General features: G+C 46.8%; 1 protein-coding gene across 1 annotated transcript in view; it reads right to left on the bottom strand.

Moving 5' to 3' along the window:
* LOC147722517 (enoyl-CoA delta isomerase 2-like) overlaps positions 1-21,060 on the bottom strand; it is a 945,915-nt gene that overhangs the window by 562,733 nt on the left and 362,122 nt on the right. The gene's annotated exons all lie outside the window — the stretch shown is intronic.

The following is a 21,060-nucleotide window of genomic DNA, read 5'->3' as shown; positions in this document are numbered from 1 at the left end:
TTTGTGTTATGCCATTTGTACTATGAAAAAGTATCCATCTTTAATAATGAGGCAATATAATAACGTTGTATAACATTTGCGAATTTCCCTTTTTTTGAAAAATCTTTTATGATGTTTGTTTGAAAAATTTTAATTGTGCAAAATCACTGTGTGAATACATGTAGATGTTCTCCCGCACAATTATTGTATTTGTATTTGTATTTGAATGTTTAATTGTATTGTGTGCATTATTTATATCAATCATTCCTACTAGTGCCTGTAAGTCACCTTATGATATATGCAATATTCAATACCCCTAACAGCTAGCTCTAACAATCTGGGACTCGGCAGCACATAATAAACTTACAAGGTGTTTGCATAAAATCAAGTAGGACCACTAGGTCCTTTCGAATATAGGACTGGGTATAGTATCCTCGTGGCACCTTGCTAAGTTGTTGGCCAAATACTATGACAAATGGAAGGGTTCGATATCAGCTGCCCCCAGTTGTCCAAAATGTATAGGTAATGTTTTTAGCCATTTATACAACCGCTCCCATGCAGCTATTGGCACATTTCATTTGTTACCTTGTGTGCCGTAGCATTAGCTAAGTATTCAATTGCCTGATACATTTGGTCTTAATGACATTCTGTTGAGTGGTGGGTTTTTCTTTTGAATCTATATGACTATGCTGGCGGTCAAATATACTCTAGACGGACCATCAGAAATATAATATGAATGGTTTTGAGCATTGTAGCTACGTGTGGGAATTTTGATCTATTAGATACTGCTACACGGAACAGAATCCGATAGTCTTTCTACTCTGCCTATGATGACGCATCGGGTGCATCTCTTTGGAGTAACTTCCGCGTTCTTCGTGCGGTTGTTGCAATGCCGGTTTGGTTTGGAAACGCGGTGGATTAGGTAAGGTGGTACAACTGGCTATCCTTAATCTGTACAGAAGTGGTGTAATGGTCCCAACACTCATGGGCTCCTATTGATTACAGGTGGAAAAGCTGTTTTGGAAGATTTTATAATAGAAGATTGAATACATCCAACTTACAACATATATTGGAGATTATCCAAGATGGATGTTCAAGCGAATGTTTTGGATTTTATGGAATTGGATTCCGTATAAGGTATTTATACACCATGAGGTTTATATGTAGCTATGGTAGCAGAGTATGTAATCTGGATAACAGAGTATTGACATGTTTTCCAGAGACTCTTGTGTGACCCTACCTCACTCCAACTGGCATTTCATTATAATTGATGATTGGGAACTGAGATATACAATAATTTATTGACCCAAGCTACTCCTTTGGAAACTATAAGGTATGTAGGAATGTTTTTAAGGCTACATTAGCTCACTCTGGCATAATTTTGCAGAGTTTTTAATATTTGGTTATATCCCCTTCAGGTTAATGATAGACCTTCCCGGTGTGAGAGAGTCCACACACGGTAGAACTGCTCCCTCGCTCTACTTTGCGGGTAAGCCTTGTCCTCTTGGGGCGATTATGTAATATATGGACTAATGCAACAGACTGATTATTCCCTTGATTATATGTAAGGACTACAAAATCTTGGTGATTATGCCCTCCCACTGTCCTGATGAAGACTCGCACGGCCGAGGTGAAATTTACCCATCGGGCCACTAGACGAGTCGAAACGTCGACGCTCCCTCCGTTGATCTCACCTGGACCTTGATATATCCCTTGATTTGATGTGTGCAAGTTTGCAATTTATGTCCAAGTTTTGCCTTTTGTAAAAAGTTTATATATAAATAGTAACAGTGCTGGGTGCCTGGTGGATGGTCAATTTGGATTGGTCTGCTCCCTTTCTGTAATTTGTTATTAAAAACATTTTTGTCACTAACTTTTCTTGATTCTCTCTTATCTTTTCTGAACACCTATATCAATCTGGAACACCTCTATCTATGCACGCTCCCCTTGGGGGCAAAATCACCTGCAAAAGTCACTCATGTACTATTGGGATTGAGTGTTAAATAATTTCTATAAACTGTCTTTGGAAATTATTATCATAAAATTAATGTATTAAAAGTTACTTGGTAGTAATGTAGGTCTGTTGCATTTCAATTTTATTCTATATTTGGATGTACTTTGTGTAGTATTTGTTACATGGAGCTGTTGATTTGAAATATGCTCAAAAATGTGATTGCTTTAGCAACTAAGTATTGATTAGTGTCACATTGAATTGAGGTCTTGGATCATTGTCTCTTTTACTGCATATTACCCAGGTCCCTGACTAATTGGGTTACCCCATTTTTGAAAATGGCACATGCGCAAGTGGCAGGTTGTCCCCCTCCGACTCATTACCAGAAACCTCAACAGGTATCCTCTGTTTGGTGGCAATATTTTGAAGTATGGCGGACAAGGCCACGATGGGGCAGCAGATCTCAGGCCGGTATTTGAGGGCCACGCCGGTCTTGTGGAGAATGCGGAATCTACTCTGCCAAATGTCCGCTCTATCACATTTCTGGTGTGTATATGCGCAGCATTGTACCTCCGTTCATGTGGTGTTGCAGGGTTGAGGTATGAGTTGAGGAGGTATTCACGGAGGCCGTAGGCGCTGTCACCTGAAGAAAGGAGCAGAGGGTCAGGCCTGTTATGTGCAGCAACATGGTCTTAACATACTGTATGTGGGCATGCATGCAGCATTGTACCTCCGTTCATGTGGTGTTGCAGGGTTGAGGTATGAGTTGAGGAGGTATTCACGGAGGCCGTAGGCGCTGTCACCTGAAGAAAGGAGCAGAGGGTCAGGCCTGTTATGTGCAGCAACATGGTCTTAACATACTGTATGTGGGCATGTGTACTTACCTAGGAGATGTCCCTTGCCAAATTCACCCCTGGCCAAGCGTGTGTGTATGCCACTGTGCCGGAAGATAAACGAATCATTCGTGCTCCCTTGGTATTCTGCCACAATGTCTGTAATGATGGTTTTCGCATTGCAGACCATCTGAATGTTGAGGGAGTGGTATGACTTGCGGTTCCGGTACATGTATTCAGTCTCAGCGGGTGGACAGATGGGAATGTGGGTGCAGTCGATGCAGGCAATTACATAGGGAAAATGGGCGGCGTGATAGAAGTCCAGTTTCTGAGCATATTTACGTTTCATTTTCATTGTTGAATTAAGTTTAAAATCATGACATTCTACAAAGTGAGTAAAAGTATAATGAGAGGAGATGTGACTATTGCTGTTCGGCAAGAGGAAGAATCACCTCCTGAGCATCCACCTGCTTACCACGTGATGAATGAGGAAGGGTTACACAAGTGCATATGGCTTTGTCAATGGTGCAAGAGCACAAAGAAAGAGGGTCTATTGAGTTTTCCTAGATGGGGTACATTTGTTTGAACTATTGATAAATTAGGACAGAAACTTTGTGATGTGGAGCCACCTCCTAGATCTCCACAATTTGAAGCCTTAAGCGCTTGGGAGAAAGTGGTTTGAAACAAAGAGAGAGTGAGAAATACCAAACACAAGCAAGGGGAGCTATGAAAACTTTTGCAGATGCTGTATGGTAGGAAAGGCAGCAAAGATGGAAAAAAGCGCAAGTGAAAGGAACTAGATTATCTCCAGCTATTACAAGTTAAACATAAAAAATAAATTAAAATCCGAAAAGCTAAAGTCAAAGAGGAAAAAAAGATTAAAGAATAGACAACATCTGATACTAGTTCTGATTTAGAAGCTGACATTCCAGATGATTTATTGGCTACATGTCCACCTTATGTGGGTCCTGTGAGTAATACTGAAAGACCGATGACTAGTGATATGACATTGACTACAGCCCCTGTTGATCCAGATGCATATCAAACTGATAGACCATTGCCAATGACTCAGTCTGTAATGACACAGCTTTTTATGAGACTGCCTTAAGCACAACCAGTCCTAACAAATAATGTGACAGCTCTAGTCGGGACTGTTCAGCTGGAAATGCCTACAGGTGTTGCTGCTTTAATAGTAACTGCACCAGAACCTGACACTCGGGTGATTACATCACAGCCAATAGGAATATGCATGTCATATGCCCTGATTAATCTTGTCCCTAATGCAGCAGCTCAATGAGATGTTGTAGGAACACCAGCAACAGGATGTATCCCCCCATGGTTTGAGGAAGCTGCCAGAGTCCGTACCAATGCAGAATGTGTGGGAGGTTCGGAAGTTAGTTGGAATGTTGAAAGGGAGAGCCCATTGAATGTCTTGAAATTAAAAACAGAACTATAGGAAATAAATAGAGGATGTTTGAGCCGTGATCACGTAAATCAATATCAAGAAAAATAACTGATATAATATTTGTGTAAAGAAGTCACTAGGAGATCAGTCACAGTGCTTGTCAAACTGACTTAGTTGCCACATAAATATAAAGTCGATCCTTCAAAAAGCATCCTGTTGCAGAATTGCCATTGTACATTGTTAAATTATTGAAGAGTGTTTGCAACTGGAGTGATTGCAAAAAAAATTTAATAAATGGCCAAAGAAACATAAAAGAAAAAAGAGTACGGCAGAAACAGCTGAAGATAGGGGGAATTCACCTACGGGGTTCTTCAAATAAGGAGGAAGCATTGGCATACCCATTAAGAGAAATACCAGGTGGAGGGTATGTTCATGTGCCTTGGAGCAGAAGAGACCTTATGCGATGGTACACACAGGTTGAAAGGTTTGTCACCATTTCGAAGGTGCTGATAATTGCTTTGAATACTTTCTTTGACATTGTTGTCTCCAATGATTTGTGGGTTGAATACAAAATCTCTGTATATTGGTCAGATGCAAAGGCGCCAAGAGAATCTCGTACAAATGTACCATCACCTGTTGTGATGGATAAATATGAAGAAGTGATTACTTTCTTGATTGTCAGAGTCCCTCTGAAAGATTTGGATTATGTGAGGTTTAACAGAATTCACCAGGAGGAAAAGAACCAGTGCATGATTATTATGAGAGATTGTTAAAGGAATTTTAGCAGCATACATGTCAGACTCATTTTGAACCTACTGATATGGGATTCTTTATTTCACAGTTTGTGATTGGGTTGAGACCAGAGGTAAGTCAGCATATACAGCAGAATGTGATTTGTTGGCAGACTAAGTCGTTAGATGAGAACCTGAAGTATGTAGAATATTTAATGATGACCAAGAGGTAAAGCAGGGAAAAATTAAAGAGAAATTTATGTTGGCACAAACAAAGTATGCACAGAATGTTTTTCAAAATCAGTCTTTTGCAGGAAACAGAAGTGCAATGCAAAATGTTGGTTTCCAGAATGATATGCAGGGTGTTGGTCACCAAGGTATACAAGGAGGTAAGGTTGGTTTTCAGAGGTCGAGGAGTTCCAATTTGATCCAGGTACAGGTGTTGATATTGCAACATTAAAGAAAATGAGTGAATGTTATCTCTGTAACAAAATTGGGCATTGGAAATGCGAATATAAGCCTAATCCAGATAGAATGAATGTTGTCAATCAAACACAAGGAAGAAATCTGGTCCAAATTTAAAACACTTTTGTCCAACAAATGAAAGTGCCTATGCAAGCACATATCCCATGAATGCTAGTCCCATAAGCCTGTAAGGCTGAATAGAATGTGGGTAACATAAAAATGTATATTTTTCAGATGCCCAGAGTAAGCAGAAACACATCACAGGCACAGAACCAGACTGCATACCAGCAGTTTCCTATGATTGAGAATGCTGTAGGAGTCACAAAGAAGCAAGTTACAAATCCTATTTCAAGTGAAGCGCCTGTAAAAATAGGCTCATTTGAGAAAAATCTCCAGTTTGTCATGTGTGATTCGATCCTGTATATTCATTAGGATGTGATTTAATGTGTAAGTTAAATTTCACAGTTCACTGTACCCCAGAGGGAGTTGAATCCAAAACAACAGATGTGTTTGTGGAATTTCAACTGAGATGACAAAACGCTGAAGTGTTTTAACCATTAAGAACCATTGAAGGATTGTCCCCAGATCTTACAGGGAAATACATCTGGATAATAAAAGGTGTGGAATCATGACAAATTACAGTCAAACTAAATGCTGTTTTTCCAAGGACCTCGCCCCATCAAATGGCATCATAGATAGTAGCAGGAATAAAACCATTAATAAATGACATTCTACAAAAAAGGGATTTTGAGAGAATTAATTTGGAATTCATGCAACTCCCCAATTAGGGGATTACACAAACTTAATTGTAAATTTAGAACAGTGCAGTATTTGAGAAACATTTACACAATTGTAATCCCATGTTGTCTGGTGGTACCGAATCCAGAGACCATAATATAGCAGATTCTGTTCACAACAGTATGGTTCACTGTTGTGGATCTTTGTCAAGCATTCTTCCTGATTCCCTTGCAAGAAGACATCAAATTTCAGTTCTCAATCATGTTTCGAAAGGGAGTTTTGGCATGGTGCCAAGTCCCACAAGAGTTTACTGAGAGTCCATTAATTTTTAACCAGATACTTATGAAGAATCTGGAGACATTATAAATGCCTTGTGCTTCAGTACTTCTCCAATACATTGAGGACCTACTTGTGGCATTAGATGCAAAGAAAGCCTGTAAAAAAGATACAGTTGCGCTTCTGTATCATCTTCCTGAAAATGGACATAAAGTGTCCCTGAGTAAATTTCAATATAGTCATAATGAAATCCAATATTTGGGACATATAATTGAACAAGCAATGAGAAAAGTGCCACAAGCGAGTGTGGAGGCTATTTTAAAAATGAGTCTTCCTAAAACACAGAAAGATGTCAGAATGCTTTTGGGAATAGTTGGCTACTGTAGATATCCAACTTTTCACTGGTGGCAAAGCCTTTGCTAAAGCTAATGCACAGAAATGTGCCTGATTTACTTCCATGGGACAAGGGATGAATGAAAGCTTTCCTAGAGCTGAGAGAAAGTTTCTGTCATGCTTCAGCACTGGGAAGGCCACTTTAAACAAAGAGATTCACTTTGCTTTGCAATGAGAGGGTGGGCTACGCTCTCTCAGTGCTTACACAAATGCATGGTGAAGACCTGTGGCCTACTTTTCTATTACCCTTGCTCCAATAGCAGCAGGGCTGTCTGGTTATCTAAAATGGGTAGCTGCTGTGAGTCTAAGCCTGGAGAGGTGTGAATGCATTGCAATGTGACTTCCTTTAAATGTCAAGGGGCCTCAATCAGTGGATATGTTGCTTACAAGAACCAAAACCCAGCACATGACTAGTTTGAGGCTGACAAAATATGAGCAACAAATTCTGGCCTCAGACCACGTTTCATTGAAAAGATGTCAGATTTGTAATCCCAGTTCACTGATGTCCCTACTTGAAAACTCTGATGAGTTTGAACATGACTGTTAAGTTGTCACAGAATATTCACCATGCCAAACCCCACATAAAAGTTGAGCTTTTAATAAGAACCAACTATAGGCCTGATTACGATGTCGGGCAGCACAGTCTCGGTTCTTGGACTGACCAACCTCTGGTCGGCGGTCCCGACCAGCCAATTACAATGTGACTGAATACTGTTTGGTCGCATACTCCCATTTCTCACTGGTAGCTCATGTTACGGCCTAAACTGGCCGTAACACAAACTCTCATTGAGAATGGGAGGTGTTGTTCATCCTTGCATCCCTTGGCAGGCACCTCAAGGTGCAGGTATCAACAGGGGGCTGCACGCACAAGGTGGTCCTGCTAGGGGGCCCAAAACAGACATGGTTTCCATGGCAAACAGGCCTGCAAGGAAACCATGTCAGAAACCATACATCGTAATCCCAAGAGCACAAGACCACCCTCAGGGATTATGGACCGGCTCCGACTGGCCAACTTCCCATCATAAGCCAGCCGGAATAACTGGCCTGTTTACTTTCCGACTGTCAGCATTGTAATGCGGCGGTCAGAAAGTTAATCCGAGTGGCTGATTACTGTTGGTCGGAGCCCTTACAGGCCGCATCGTAATCAGCCCCTATTTATTATTTGTGGATGGCTCGTCTTTGAGAACAAATTATGGTTTCCTGAGAACAGTCTAGTCTGTCTGTACAATTCCAGAAATTGTTTAAGCTTCCTGGTTTCAGAGTATAAAATCAGTTCAAGTTGCAGAATTAATTGCCCTTAGCAGAGCATGCCATTTATGAGCCCAAATGAGTGACTATATTTACAGATAGTCAGTATGGCTTTGGTGTTGTCCATGATTTTGAAAACTTATGGTCACAAAGAGAATTCATTACATCATCTGATTCACCCGTAAGCGATGGTGACCATGGGAAAAAGTTGCTAGATGCATTACAACTCCACACCAAAATTGTGGAGCTCACAGAAGAGACAATGGCTATGTCACGGTTGGCAATCGATACACTGACGAAGTAGCATGTTATTTTGCTATACTGGCCTTTACATTTAATAGAACATAATAGGTGAATTTCAAGAAGACGCTGTATTTTGAATGTTGATGTCTGTAGCTGACACATGGGAAGAACTTAAAAGTATGCAGAAAAATGTCAGAGGCAGAGCAGATGGGTTGGATCAGAGCAGGATGCGGGAAAATGCAAATGACATTTGAATTTCAGAAGATGGACGACCAGTGGTTACCAGACAGTCTATTACCACACATGACACTTCATTTTCATGGTACGACTCATTTAGGTAGAGACACAATGGTCAGGACATTGAGGTAAAACTTGTTTAACCCCATTTAGGATCGATGTCATCATTGTATAACATGTCAAATGATATATTGAATGTAGTGAAACAAACACCGGTTATGCTGACTCACATAGGAAGATTGAGTGGCTCTTTTAACAGGATGCAAATGGATTTTAATAAGATACCTGTTTGTAATGGGATGAGCTATGTTCTGAGTGTGCATTTTGTCCCCAAGGGCGGAAGCCTACCGAACACGGAGGAATGACAGTCTCATTGTAGCTAAATTGTTGTAGAAAGAAATGGTCCCACAGTATGGAATGCCAGTTTCTCTTGAGTCAGATTGAGAAACTCACTTTAACAATGGGATCCTCAAGATGCTGTGCACAGCATTGCAAGTAGAACAGAAGTTGCATTGTAGCTTCTGGAATAGTAGAGCAGTTGAGAGGACTATGAAGTCTCGATTGGCAAACGTATGTGCATCCACTTCACTGAAATGGCCTGATGCTTTGCCCTTGGTGTTGATGAGTCTTCAAAGTACACCAGGTAAGAAGACCGGTTTATCACCTCTTGACGTTTTGATGGGAAGAGCAATGAGACTGCCTGCTGTACCTGCAAATGTACTTGTGAACATAACTGATGACCTGGTACTCTACTAAAGCAAAGGATTGGCTGATGTGGTGAGTTCTGTTTCTCGACAGGTTGAGGCTGTCACTGCAAATCCGCACATTTCTGAGGCCAGACACAAAATGTTGTGTCCCAGAAAGAAACCTGATGCTGATTAGAGTAGTTCATACTGCTCCGGCTCATCAATCAGGGTGAGTAAGGTCTAACACCATGCAATTGAAATTGAAGACTGTGTAAATGTTAAGTATATATGATTTAGTATTTTTCCATACACCACACAGTGATATCTACCACAAAAAAAGGTTACCTTAACCCAGTATTTCACTTTCACTAGATTTCCAAAGTTCCCAAATGCACGACATCCAGTTTATGTTATTTGAGCTTCTTGATCCCATAGAAACTGCATACATACATGATATCCCTATACTCAGGGGACCCAGAGAAACAATGCTATGGGTCAAAGGCGTGGTAGAAATATGTTAATGTGCAAGGGAGACTGGAAGGAATGACCATCATGTAGAAAAAACGTAAATCGTATGAAAATTTTGCAAACCCAAGCTGAAATCTGTGTCAAGAGTAGTGCTAAGACATAACCAGATAAACCAGTTGCAATAGAGTCATTTCCTTTGATGCCAGTTCCTGTTTGTTCCTGCAAGAGGTGATGGGAAGAAATCTCCATGTTTAGGAAAAAGTGCTAACATCTGATATGGCCTTTTCTGCATGATCTTGTGGCCAGGCATTCTGATAAGGGAGGTCGGGCACACATTAGAATCCTTAAGATGGGTAGATCTTACAAATGTATGTGGTTGTGGTATGCTTTCGCAGTTCACAGGGCTAATACCAGTGACAAAAGGTCAAATAACTTAAACTGATATTTTTCTTACAGTTGCTTTCCAAATTTTTCAAATGCACTGACTCCAGCTTACTGCCTTGTGATCAGCCTGAACCCAAAGAACACCCACACATGTCTTGTTCCCCAACACTCAGGAGACCTAGAGGAATACAGATGGGGCAACACTTGGCAGTGATATGTTCATGCGTAAGGGAGACTGGGGGAAATTACCATGTTTTGAAAGATATGCTAAAAATCAGACAAAGGTCACATGCATACAATTTGACTGGCCACACAATCAGGGTACGGTAGACCTGGCATCCAGTGAGAGAAATCATAGCACTCATAGATGCTTAAAATTTATGGTTGAGCTATGTTTACATACAGTTTAATAATAATACTTATGGCCGAAATGCAGGTCCATTAAACCTGCATTTTACTTTAAGCTGGTTTCAAACTGTACCGTATCCAATTCATAGGAAACCCATACATGTCAGGTACTTCCATGCTGAAATGTCTCAAGGAACACAGAATGGGTCCATCCTTGACAGGGATATAAACGTATGTGGGACAGAGAGGAGAAATTACCATGTTTTTGAAAGAAAATGTTAAAAATATTATAACTGTCCTCTTCAGCGATTTTTGTCATGCAGTGCAAGGAAAGTCTGGCTGGCACATTAAGATTCCATAGGTCATTGAGAACTAGAAAATGTATAGTTTTTATGCTTTCCATATAGTACTCAGTTTGAAATCTGAACCTTGCAGCATGAACAGCGAATCTGACACAATTTCCGTGAGAGTGCCTTACAATGTCCGTGAGACATAAAAAAAGGTAATCAGTGAGAAGATGAGGCTAGTCATATAATTCCTTGTTGGGGGTAGGGTTTTGAAGTCATTTAGTTACAAACTACAGCGGTGTCTTTTGTACTGTGGCTTCACCTTGAGATGATGAGGGATTAGAAGTTGGGTGGCTGAATTCCAATCCTTGTGCAGCAGGAGTTTGTGCTGGGATCGGAATATGTAGCAGTATAATGATTATTATAGGCCTGCTGTTTTCCCTTGACATATTCTTGCAGGTCCGCACCGCAAGCAGGGCCGGACTGGGTACCAAAACCGACCCAGGCAAACTGCTCGGCAGTCCCCCTGAGTAGGATATGGCGGTGCAGCTGAGCTGTTTGTTAGGGCCGGTTTCGCCCGATTTTGTTACTGGGGGCCGATATTGCTGGCACCCGGTAATAAAAACCCCACCATGGAGGCCCACCGGGGAAATGCCTGCTGCCCGCTATGGCCAGTTGCAAGCCTTTTAGCTGTGCTGCCCTACATCAAAACAAAAGGGCAGAAATGTGCCATATCTGCAAGATATGTGGCATTCCGGTCCTTTCTGCCAACGCACAAACTGCAGCAGAGCTCCAACGCAGGCACCCTGTGTTGTTTGGATGATCGTTCGTTTTTGTGCAGAAATGAAACACCTTCATGCACAAAAACATTCAAAAGAGGTGTTATCCTCATTAAGCACATGTGGAAAGAGGAGAAATCGAGGGGTCGTTACACGTGCTTTGGGAAGACGTTAGTTTTGGCGATGCCCCAGATTTATACTCTGTTGTACATCAAAGGCAGTAACAAAAGCCATGGGTGTTGTGTGGGAACACCCACAGCATCGTCAATGAAACACCACTTCCATGCAGAGTAAGGCATTGCCTTACTGCAGATTTACAAGGCCACCAAAAGCCAAGCAGGGTGGCTTTGCGTGGTCTTGTAAATATTGGCCAGCCCACTGCACCTCAGGAGCGTCACGAAAGTGCTGCAGTGACATTGTAAATATGCCCAAGGTTTATACTAAAGACTGGGGTAATAATATTTATTGAGTGCAGTACATGCCTCCCCCCAACGTGACACAGCAATACAGGCCTATAAATCAAAATGGGAGGTCTTAAACATTCAGGGTCTCATTTATGAAAAGTGACGCATTGCCGCGTTAAAACAGCAATGTGTTACTTTTCATTGTGCCCTCCTTGAGACATGCTGGGTATGTCATATTTACAGTATGACGCATTATGTCGCAAGGAGTTAAAGATACGTCAGTATTTCTGACTTATCTGTAGGCGCTAAAATGACGCATTGCTGGAGTGTGTCCCAAAAGTGACGCAACTCCAGCAATGGGCCATTTCACATGGGCAAGTTCCATTGAAAATGTGCCTGCGTCAGTCTTATGCCTGCTGTGATGCAGGCTTCAGATATTGATGCATTGCCGTCCTGGAAGTGGCACAGTGAATTCTCGTCACTTCTACGAGGCTTACTTGCATCAGATTGCCCACCCTGCATACATTAAACTTGGTGCAGGTATAATGTGGCGCAGGGGTTTATAAAGTGATGCATCTACCTAGATGTGTCACTTTGTAAATATGACGCAACATGGAGCATTTTTTATGCTGCCGTTGAGTCACAAAATGTGACTCATTGGCGGCGCAAAAGTGACGCAAGGGCTCACAAATAAGCCCCTCAACATGAATGTAAGTCATCTGTAGGCATCCATGGTGCTAAAACTGATGAATGTGCAAATGTGGTTCATTTCGAAATGAACTGTGCATTTTTAGTGTTAAAGTTACTGTTTTTGCTTTATGACCAAATAAATAAAATGGGTTATGAGATTAAATCAGAGCCAAGGTTTTACACATTACAGAAGGAGTTTGAGGGTGAGCCCGGGCACACATGCTGAAGCACAGCCCAGTTCGTGAAGGCAAAGGAGAGTTTAAGTGTGAAAGCTGAGTCAGATACAATGATGTCAGAATCCGGAAATACAGGACAAGACAAGGCGGTGGAGATGGTGATGGGCCAAGTGCCTAATGGATTCTAGGTAGTGTAAGGAGAAGCTGGAAACCATCCAGTTCTATATTTCTCTAACAATGAATACGAGGGAAACATACAGATCAGAAATTGCACCTATTTGAGCAATGAGAATCTCTAGGAAGATCTTAAAAATGCTAGAAACCATCAGAAATGGAATGGCACTTTGTAAGTAAAGGGGTGGCAAGGGGCATGGTTAGTGGTAAAGAAGCATTCAACCTCCCTGTTGGGAAGACTGAGCAGCCTGGACAATGCACAACGCCTAGAGTACCTGCTTCTAAGCACTACCATCAGACACAAAAGAAAGACCAGAGTATGGGTGGGGGAGAGCTGAGGTATAGAAATTATGACAGTGCTGTGATCAGTTTGGCCAGCAGGAACTTGAGCTCACTGCAGCCCACCCATGCCGTGGTGGGGAAGATTATGGGTGCAGCGGGGAAGTTTGGATTCTTGTAACCACTGATAACATAGGGTTGAGGGGTAAATTAGAAAAAGTGTTCTGGCTGACAAACTATGGAGTTTGTGTGTCTTTTTCCAGTGACAGGTTCGATCTGTGTGCCTCCAGGCACTGGAGAGATGTGTGTGCTCTGAGATGTGTAGGCTGCTAACTGTGATCCCATGCGATCATGATTCCTGATTTCTAAAAGTATAAAGTGACCCGAGCTGTATGCAGAGTAGGACACAGTGATCTCTGCTGAGTACAGTTGCAAGCATTAAATTAAATGAGGCCATGAATGCATTTAACTGCTTGCAAACCATGAGCCTTAAGAATTCATTTTGCACTTTACTATGAAGGCATTTTAGGTCGCAAAATACCAATATTTCCACTTTTAAACGGTACATCCCGCTAGTAGTAATAAAATGCAAACCATCACAGGTAGCCATGAGATGGAGACTGTTTGCCTTGTAGTTAAAGAGCAATGACATGCTCAATGTGAATTCCTAATCATCCATGATGCAAGTTAGAGGCGGCAGCCAGCACGTAGCGAGCATTGAATTTGGGCAAGACAGCCTGACAGGCAGCTGAGACGGGGACTTGAAAGTCAAAGCCGACCAGCCGGCAGCCTCACTGACCAAGGCAGAACTACGCCGACTCGCAGGCAGTTGATCGCACGCAAAGTGCTTAAAGTTAAAAGCAAATGTGTAGTAGATTAACACTTAAACACTCTGGCACTGTCTCACTGACACTAACTTGTGAGCCACAGCAATTTGTGTTTACTGGCCACCCACCCACCGTCTCAAAGTCCTGGCCCATCACTTCCTTGTGCGATGGTTGCCTAGCCAGCATACTCACTCAGGCTCAGCAGCAGGGGTAGCTGAGCACACAGTGTGTGATCCAGTGGTCACCGCGGTCCAGGCTTTGGGTCCGGCGGTAGCAGGGTCATTAATTTTAATTTACCAACAAGCAGCACCAGTGCTACCATGATTTGCCACACTGGCAGCCTAGATAGCCTTTCTCAAACGTAACTGCAGCTGGCAGCAGCAGGAAGTGACTCCCGTGGTGCGTGCCTATTGGGCACTACTCTGTACCGTCATTCAGAATGAATGCTGCACCATGGCGGGAACCTTATCATTCTATTGATATATTGTAGCAGCCAATGAGTTAGCAGCAACTAGCTCAGTCAGCCCCCAAGTCTACTGGGAGCAGCGTGGATGCAACAGCACATTGCCACTCCTTCAGTTGAGTCGGCATTAACAGTGCTACTAAAGCATGACAGATGAGGCTGGCGCTGTGCCGATTATGTGTGACTTTGCATTTCAGTGAGGTGCAGTGGCGTAGTTAGGTGGTGGTTGGGGCGGTCCGCCCCAGGTGGCACAATTTTTAAGGCGGCCGCGCGGCATTGAAGGCCCGTCGGTTGCGGCCGCCTAATAATTTATTTGGGACACGAAGTCTCTGCCTGCAGAGGTTAACCAGGACCCCCTCTGTCTCCTCTCTAACGCAGCTCTCAAAACCTTCTATCTCAAATGAATTAAATCAAATGTGATCCAGAATGCTTCATATGGAGTGCAAAGCAGCTCCTGAAGCTATAAAAGTAGTCTGACCAGCACTTGCCTCCTGATTTATGGATTCTGGCCCTGAAGAACCCAGAATGTCACTAAATGTCTTACTTTATATTTCATTGGAAACAAAGGCGGGATGCAGTCATGCGGCACCCCCGGGAAAGCAGGTCGACAGACCAGTCTTTACCCCGGGGTGTTCGCGCGAGAGGACGGCAGGCAGAGGGTTAGTTCAGGGGGTGGGTTTTAGGGGGTTACTTAAGGGGACAGGAGGGGAAGGACTTTCTCTTGCTGTCCCCAGTGCCTCAGGGAATAGGTTTAGTTTTGTTGTAGAGGTGTGTGTTAGTTAGTGTAGGTGGGGAGTGATTTCTTGGCGGAGCGCGTCGCCACTGGTGCCCTGGTGTGCGGCTCGGGCAAGCCCCATTTCGGAGCGTCGGAGAGACGGAGTGTGCAGTCATGGCAACGCCCGATGCCGAGGCGGTGCGGGCGGCCTTGCAGGTACTCGGCCGGGCGGGGAGGGCCGACCTCCTCCAGCCCGGCGTCTTGGAGCAGGCATGGGTCGGGATGACCCGACCACATAGGGCTGCTTCGGCTGGGGTTTCCGCGGCCGTCGCCGCATGTTTAGATGAGCCCCTGGGGGCTCGAGGAGGTGCAGCTGGGCGGGGGAGGGGCAAGAAAGAGCAGGATGGCCCCAAACGCGGAGGGAAGCCGCTGAGCCTCCCTGCTCGCGAGGCAGACCGCAGTGTGGTGCTGGGTGGGGAGGGTGGCCTGGGGAGGGGCTCAGGGCCCATGTGCAACCTGGGGGGGACACCCAGATGGAATTGGTCCCATAGTTTCCCTGGTTGGGGGGTCAGGAGGGGGGGCAGCTAGTGGAGTATGGGGAGAGTAGTGAGGGCAGTGGGGAGGAGGACCTGGGAGACTGGGAGCAGGTGGCTGGGGAGGATTTTGCCCTCATGCTGACAGAAGGGGAGTCTGGAGAGGAGGAAGGAGGCCTTGCCGGGGGACAGCCAGTGCAGCCAGTTGACCTTTCAAAGGGTAAGAAGGGTGTGGTCAAGGCGCAAGGGTCCAAGGGCAAGGGACCACAGAAGACACAGCAGTAAGGGGGCTTGGGGTCTTGGAAGGGGGCCCCCACGGCGCCCCCGTCAGGGAAGGGTCCCTTTGGGGACATGGAGAGGCAGTGGCCGTGGTACGCTAGGTGCTAGCTCATGTCGGCGGAGGAGCAGATTCGCGACCAGCGTCGCATTATTGAGGAGGCGGAGAGTGAATGGCAGCGCTTATGTGCTGCCAGGGAAGCAAAGGCGGTGGGGTGCCTGGGGGCAATGGGACCCCAGCACCTGCGCGTGGGGGGAGGTCTGACGCTGGCCCGGAGGTGAGGGTTCCTGGGGCTGTTGGGGAGTGGGTCTGGGTAGAGAGGTCAGGGACTGCCTTGGCGGCACAGAGACCTGGTGGCACTGGGGCCTCCCCGGGCGCATACGGCCCGGGGGGGGGGGGGGGTGGGTACAGGCCGGCAGGTGCAGCTGGTAGAGGCCGGGGTGGGCCGGCGGGGCGCAAGACGGCCTCCAAACGCCAGGACGAAGCAGCAGGGATGTCCGCGGCAGCCTGCCCTCCACCGAGGGAGCGGGCACCGGCGATGTTGGAGTGCGAGTTTGTGCCTGGAGTGAAAGGGAAAGGTGCGAAGAGAGTGGTGACTGAGGTGCGTGAGTTGATGGAGGATGAGGTGTTGGACTATGAGGATGAAGAGGATGAGTTGGAGGAAGGCGAGGTGCGAGAGGCTGTGAGTTGGGGGAAGGGTAGAGTGGCAATGGACAAGCCGGGATCGGGCGATTGCGCTGTTTAAGTATATGGATGTGATCAGGAAGGCGCAGTTGCACTTTGGGGGGTTTGCCTGTTTGAGTTATGACGAGGAGTTCAGGGCGCGGATCAGTGTCAACCCGGACAAACCATGGGGGGATGTGGACCAGGAACTCTGGGTCCAATGGATGTCATCGACGCAGGTGACGGCATCTACACATACGGCTAGTGGTCTGCCGGTCACCTGTCTTTTCAGTCGCGTCCCGCCCAGGCTGGGGCGGGTGGTCAGGGTGTTGCCGGAGGGCATGGATCGCAGGCGGTGTGGATTGGGGTAGCCGGACAGCAGTACAAACCGGGACCCACTGGGGCCTGCTGGGGTTTTAACAAGGGATTCTGCAATCGACCTTCCTGTAAGTTTAAGCATGAGTGTTTCAAGTGCGGGGGACGTCACGTGGTCATACAGTGTCTCACGCTGGCTACGCCCTCGGAACAGTGGAAGTTTGCAAGAGGCAGGGGACAGGCTGGGCCGAAGGGCCCATACTCAGGTTAAGGTGGAGGCCATGGGTCCATGGCTCTCCCGGTACCCTGATAGAGAGGCGGCGTCGAGATTGTACTGGGGTTTTGTGGAAGGTTTTCGGATTGGCTATCAGGGACCAAGGGCGAGGCGTTGGGCTGAGAACTTGCGATCTGCTAAGGAATTGCCGGAGGTGGTGGCGCGCAAATTGGAGAAGGAGGTTTTGGAAGGTAGGATCGCGGGTCCGTTTGAGGAGTGGCCGTTGTCAGATCTCATTGTCTCTCCTCTGGGGGTGGTGCCCAAGAAGGAGCCGGGCGAGTTCAGGTTGATTCATTATCTGTCTTTGCCGGAAGGAGGTTTGGTGAATGACTTCATCGCGGAGGAGGACTCCAGGGTCTTGTATGCGTCGGTGGATGATGCCGTGAGTCTGGTGCGGGCCTGCGGGAAGGGGGCGGAGTTGGCCAAATGTGATATCAAGTCGGCTTTTCGCCTCCTCCCCATTCATCCGGCGGATTTTTCCTTGCTGGGCATGCAGTTTGATGGGGCCATCTTCGTGGACATGGTGTTGCCGATGGGATGCACGATTTCCTGTGCGCTCTTCGAGACCTTCAGTTCCTTTTTGCAGTGGGCCTTTGTGGACCGCAGTGGGCACCGGCTGGTGTCTCACTATTTGGATGATTTTCTATTTGTTGGCGCGGGTCAGTCGGGAGAATGTGGCACGGCCTTGGGCCAGTTTCAGCTGTTGGCATTGGGGTTCGGGGTGCTGTTGGCACCGGAAAAGACGGAAGGGCCTAGTTGCTGTCTGACCTTCCTGGGAATCGAGTTGGATTCGGTGGCTTGGCAGGCGATCTTACCGCTGCAGAAGGTGGCTGAGATGCAGGAGGTTTTGAGGCAGGTGCTCGGTGTCTGCAAGATTGAGTTGCGGTCTGTGCAGCGCTTGCTGGGTTTGTTGAACTTTGCCTGCAGGGTGGTGAGGGCTGGGAGGACGTTTTATAGGCGCCTCGGCATGGCCATGTCAGGGGCGGTTTTCCCTCACCACAGGGTCAGGGTCACGCTGGGTGTGCGGGCTGACTTGCGGGTCTGGCTGGTGTTTCTGGAAGACTTCAATGGTGTCTCATTGGACTTTGCCCGGGACAGGATGGTGTGGCAGGTGCAGCTCTACTCTGATGGGGCGGGAGCGGCTGGTTTCGGGATTTTCTGGACGGCCGTTGGTGTGCGGAACAGTGGCCGGCTCATTGTTTGTGTCAGGGCAGGAGCATCTCTTTTCTGGAATTTTTTCCCCTGTTGGTGGCACTGTTGGTGTGGGGCCCAGAATTCCGGAATAGGTCGATGTTGTTCCACGTTGACAACATGACAGTGGTGGACCTGGTGAACAATCAGAAGGTTAAGGACCTGCGAGTGCTGCGCTTGCTGCGAAGTTTCATGCTGCTGTGCCTGCGCTTTAATGTGCTGTTCCGCGGGCAACATGTGCCTGGCGCGAGTAATGAAATTGCGGATGCGTTATCTCGTTCGCAGTGGCAGCGCTTCAGGAAGCTGGCGCCGGGAGCGGAGGCGTGCAAGACCAAGGTGCCGGAGGGTATCTGGGCCTGTGGGGAGTGAGAGTGGTTGGTCTGGTGGAAAAGTCAATAGCTGAGTCCACTAGGCGGGCGTACAGGTTGGCATGGTCAGAGTTTGGAGACTTTTTGGGTTGGAAGAAGGGTGCATGGCGGATGCCCAGGGATGCGTGTGAGCAAGTGGTGGTGCGTTTTGTGCTGGACTGCATGGACAGGGGGTTGTCTCAGACGACGATTGCTGGCAAGTTGGCAGGCGTTTCATTTTACAGCATGGTCTATTTGGGTTTTGATCCGCTAGGACGGATTTGCTGAGTCGTATGTTGAAAGGTTGGGGAAGGTTGAGGGCGGAAGGGGAAGGGGGAGGGGGTAGATGCCTCGCGAGGCGATTACTTTCGAATTGTTGGGGGAGTTGCCTTTTTGCTGTTATGATGGGGGTGAGGTGGCGTTGTTTCGTTTATGCATGGTATGGATGTTTTTTGGGGCATTTCGAGTGTCGGAATTGTTGGGGGCTCGTGGGGCGCCAGGGAGGACGTTTGAGGAGGTGCGGTTGGACGTGTCACGGTTGGGTATATGGTTGGGACGTTCCAAGTGGGTATGGCTGTCGGAGAGTGGTTGTGCGGGGGTGTGCCCGGTGCATGAGTGGAAAGGGTTCTGTGGACGAGTGCGACGGTCGGCTGGTGAGATTTTCGTGCATGCTTCCTTGAGATGTTTGACGCCTTTTCAGTTGCTGGCGGTGTTGCGGTTGGCCTTGCGGAGGATTGGCAGGGATCCGGCGCGTTTTGGCACGCACTCGTTTAGGATCGGGGCAGCAGCGGGGTTGGGTTGGTCATGGGAGGAGATTCAGCATATTGGTCGTTGGCAGTCTCGCTGCTGTGAACGCTATGTGCGCAAGTAAAGGGAGGGGCGGGGCGAGCCTTGGCGGCTGCGTTGGTTGTTGCATTTTGTCTTTGTCCTGGCACTAATCTCTTTCTCTTCGTAGGTTGTGTTCGGGGGCCGGGGGCCAAGACGGTCACCTGGATTGTGGGACACTCTTTTGTGCATTGTGCCTCGAAGTTCGCAGACAGGCAGGTGTACGGTCATAGCCTGGGCCTGAGAAGCAGTCATCATGAGGTCCAATGGTGGGGTAAGAGTGGAATGCGTTGGGGTGAGCTATTGCCATGGCTCACGAAGAAGGTGTCGCAACTGGGCTGCCCGGACATGGTTGTAATCCATTTGGGGGAGAAGGACTTGGTGAAACAATCGGGGGTGTCCTTGTTACACCTGATGCAGCAGGACTTGGAGGCAATGAGGTGCAATCTAGCTGGCGCCTGTATTGTTTTGGACTGAGTTCATACCACGACGGATCTGGAGGGGGGCTCTTAAGCCCACAGCCATTGAAAGGGCCCGCAGGAAGTTGAACAGGGCAATAAGACTCTTTTGTGCTGATCATGGACTTAAAGTGCTGGCTCATGGCAGGCTCAGGCTGGAGGAGCCGCTTCTCTTTCCAGATGATGGCGTGCACCTTTCGCACAGGGGGAATGCGTACTACCTTATGGAGCTGCAGGACCTGATCATTTTTTTGTGGAATGAACCGATTTGGTGTAGGCGTGACAGAGTGCGAAAGGTGCACGATTGGTGGGGCAGGTAACCGCCCTCCGGGGGTTCCCTGGGTGGCGGGACCTGGGAGGGGTGGGGAGTCCATGATGGGCAGAATCACCCTTCCGGGAGGGAGTTACAGGTGCAGGATGGGGGTGTGGTAGATGGGAGTGCGATGGATGGAGATGCTAGAGGAGTTTGGAAGTGAAGGGGGATGTGAATGGTATACGTGGAGAGGTTGTGGTGTGAATTGGGAGTGCCCAGTGGAATACGTGAGTGAATTATGGTTGAAAGGCAGGATGTTGGGGGGATTGTTAACTGTTAAAGATATTATGTTTGATTATGGTCTGTCATGCCTGTCCTAATAAATGGCCTTTTACGCTAAACGGATGCGTGGTGTGGTTATTGCGCGAGTCTCCATTTGAAGTTTGCCTGTGGCATCGGTGAGAGTTCATCCTTGTAACATTTCAGGACAGAAGATATTCAGGTGGCTGTGAGTTCCAGAGCTCCACACTGGCTTGGTTTGCAAGCCCGCCAGCAGTATCAAGGTAACAGGGGGATGGATAAAGTAAGGCACACACAGGCCTGGTGCATGTAAATCATGCATGTGCAGCTTTAAAGTAACAGCACATACATTGCATGTATGCAAGATATGTGCACATAGGTATCCCACAAGCAGGACTTAAAAACTCAACTGCGTGCCTGGATGCAAACACTGAAAGTGCTACAT

The sequence above is a fragment of the Lissotriton vulgaris genome, chromosome 4_1 (assembly GCF_964263255.1).
Source record: "Lissotriton vulgaris chromosome 4_1, aLisVul1.2, whole genome shotgun sequence".
NCBI lineage: Eukaryota > Metazoa > Chordata > Amphibia > Caudata > Salamandridae > Lissotriton > Lissotriton vulgaris.
This window is presented reverse-complemented; position numbering and strand designations above follow the sequence as displayed.